This window comes from Drosophila bipectinata, unplaced genomic scaffold (genome assembly GCF_030179905.1).
Source record: "Drosophila bipectinata strain 14024-0381.07 unplaced genomic scaffold, DbipHiC1v2 scaffold_243, whole genome shotgun sequence".
Lineage (NCBI taxonomy): Eukaryota > Metazoa > Arthropoda > Insecta > Diptera > Drosophilidae > Drosophila > Drosophila bipectinata.
This window is the reverse complement of record NW_027222891.1, coordinates 15,431-18,516: the sequence shown is the minus strand read 5'-3', so window position 1 is coordinate 18,516 and position 3,086 is coordinate 15,431.

The following is a 3,086-nucleotide window of genomic DNA, read 5'->3' as shown; positions in this document are numbered from 1 at the left end:
ACGGACATGCTTATATCAACTCAGGAGGTGATCCTGACCAAGAATATATATACTTTATAGGGTCGGAGATGTCTCCTTCACTGCGTTGCACACTTTTGACCAAAATTATAATACCCTCTGCAAGGGTATAAAAATATGGCAATTGTCGGGTCAAGCGGCAAGCAACTAATTTAAACATAATAATTAATTAGTAACTGATGTTTCTGGAAGGTTGGCGCCACTCTCGTTCGACTTCTTACTGCTCGCATCCTAAATTGGATTTCCAATTTAGAAGTCCTAATTTCATATGCGGCCAATGACCATCAATGACCAAACATTGGTGACCCCGACGTGATCTAGTTAATATAATTAACAGATTAAAAAACTATTGACCCGCGAAAAGACATTTAAAAACATATATACATACGATCTACATGTATAGACGAAAATAACCGGAAGGTGTTTTTCAGGTCAGGCAGCACCACGGTGTTTAGTGTTTATGTTTAAATAATGTTTATGTAATGTTTTGTGTAATGTTTAGTGTAATGTTTATTTTTAGGCTTAAGTTAAGACTCAACGGGCTTTCTATAGACAGTTTTAGCTCAGCAATGTCTAGGTCGGGCCGCCCTCTCCACTTTCGAGAGCTTTAGCTCGAGGTGACTTGTCGGGCCGCGGGTCTGTTCCACCGAATTTATAGTTCGACGTGATTGCCCGAGCCCAGAAATAACACAAATAGCGTAAACGTTATAAACTCTTTATTTCGTATGCTCTTCTCAATACAAAAGATATGATTCTTGATCCCGGACTCGGGCACCGCTTCGATTCCTTGCTGCTCCGACGCCGGCGCTTCCTTCTGGCCGTCTCCGTAGCTCCGGCCGCTGTCGCTGCTCCGTCGCTGCTACCGTCGCGGCTACCGATGCTGCTACTGTTGACGTAGGCCCCCTAAACTTCGCCCTTTCGTTGGCCTGAAAATCGCGTCTGAAATTCTGAAAAAAGTCTGAAATTCGCGTCACGCAATATATGGACGGCCCCTAAGGAGGAATTTTTTAGTTTTTTGTTTGATTAAGTGAACGTTCAGGTATTTTAGAATCTAGCCAAGATAATATTCACTTTTAAATTACAAAATATAATAATTTTAATTTTATTCTTGGCATTGCTGGGGGTTATTTTGTTTTTGAACATAATCGTAGGTAGTTTAAGTGTTTGTGTTTATTTTCCTTTTTCTTCTCTAGCAGGTTTATTTATGAATGTGCTTGGTCATTGAGATTTTTCAATGCCGTAAATACAAAGGCAAATGTTGTAAAATTTTAAACGTTTTCAAAAAATGTTTTTTTTTTTTTTGCAGGCAGATGAAGAAGATATGTAGATCAGCTTACGGTGCTGTAAGGTGCTTTAAATAATCAAACTAGGTCAAACGAGCAAATTACCTTTATCTTTCTATCTTTATCTTTCTCAGAACGTCTCACTTAAACATACATAAGAGCTTCGACAATGAGCTCTTGGTTAAGCATGGAGTAATTTAATTTTTATACATTTTTATATTTTTATAAATCATCTTTTCGCACCCATTAAACATTTCGACATATCTTACATATATAATACATATCTTTTCGTATATTTTACAAATAACTATTACAAATCTTCCCACGCCTATAAAGGTTGGGGGATTGAAAAGAAAAGTTAGTTCTACAGAGTTTGTTTTTTTTTTTTTTTGTTAGAAAAGAAATATATATCAGAGATTTTATCTAGTTTTTAATTTAAGAGAGGCAGAAAAATACAATAAATTTAGCTTTTCAATCCCAAGCACTCAAGATTTAGTTGTGAAATGGGTCTTGATAATTCGGATACCGAAGAGGCAAGTGGTTCAACAGAGTTCTGTACGTTGTGCAGAACTCGAACTTCATCCACGGAATTGCTTAAAACCAAATGTGGACATAGTTTTCATAAAAGCTGCATAAAAACATATCTTTTCGCATTTCGCAAAAGATAAAAATTGTCCTATCTGCAAGGCATCCTGCCAAGAAGAATCTGTAGGAAGACCAGATAGTGTTGCACAGCATACAAGGCAGAAACAAAGGGTCGCAAGTTCACAGGTAGAAAGCGTTGAACAAAGAGTCGCTGACATGGAGAATCGAGGTCAGACTAGTGGTCGCGAAAGCATGCAGAGCATGCTGCAGGATGTATTAAAAAGGCTTGAATTTGGCAGGCTTGAGCCAAGAAGCTCCACGTCAATGTGTAGCCAGCGCAATTCCGTCGTTTGACCATCTGCTACGTGTAGATGCGGGTCAACCTAGTGAGGTACAGGAGCCGGTTAACCCCAGACACTTGAGACTTTGACTTGTCAGACACTTGGCGGAAACTTCGATATCCTCTGTGGAAATGCAAGCGCGCTGTTTGAAGCGAATGCGAATGATTTCTTGTCGCGGTACCATAAATCTGTTTGGACCGTGAGATGGGACGATTTGTGTACTGCTCTCCGCCGTCAGTTCAGGGATACGAGAACTGATGTAGACATCCGAGAAATGATCAGGGATCCTAAACAGAAAGAAAGGGAAACTTTCGACTCTTTTTATGATGCGGTGGTCCAACTGAGGATCAAATGGGAGAAAGGGAGTTAATAGAAATCCTTCGGCGAAATTTAAGACCCGAGATGAGGCACGAGAACTTAAATATATCTATTAATTCAATATCATGGCTTCGCGAAATTTGTAGAAAGCGGGAAGGTTTTCTGGAAGAGCTCAAGAGAGAGCAGGTCTACAAAAAGGGACCGCCATTCAAGAGCCACGTGTCTGAGCTCCTTGAAGATTCTCATGACCCAACCGAGTCAAAATTTTCGAAGAGCAGGAAGAAACTGTGGAGGCCATATCCTTAATCTGCTGGAATTGCAGAAAAGAAGGACATAGGTACCAAGATTGCACAGCGACACGAAAAGCGTTCTGTTATGGTTGTGGTGCCTACACGAAATACCTACAAACCATCTTGCCAAAGGTGTTTAAAAAACATACAGCAGAACACCCAAGTCGTTCGTTCGCGGACTGTTCTGAAGGCACAAGGAACGAACACGGAGAATAATAGATATCAAGGAGAGTATTCCTGAGAAGATATCC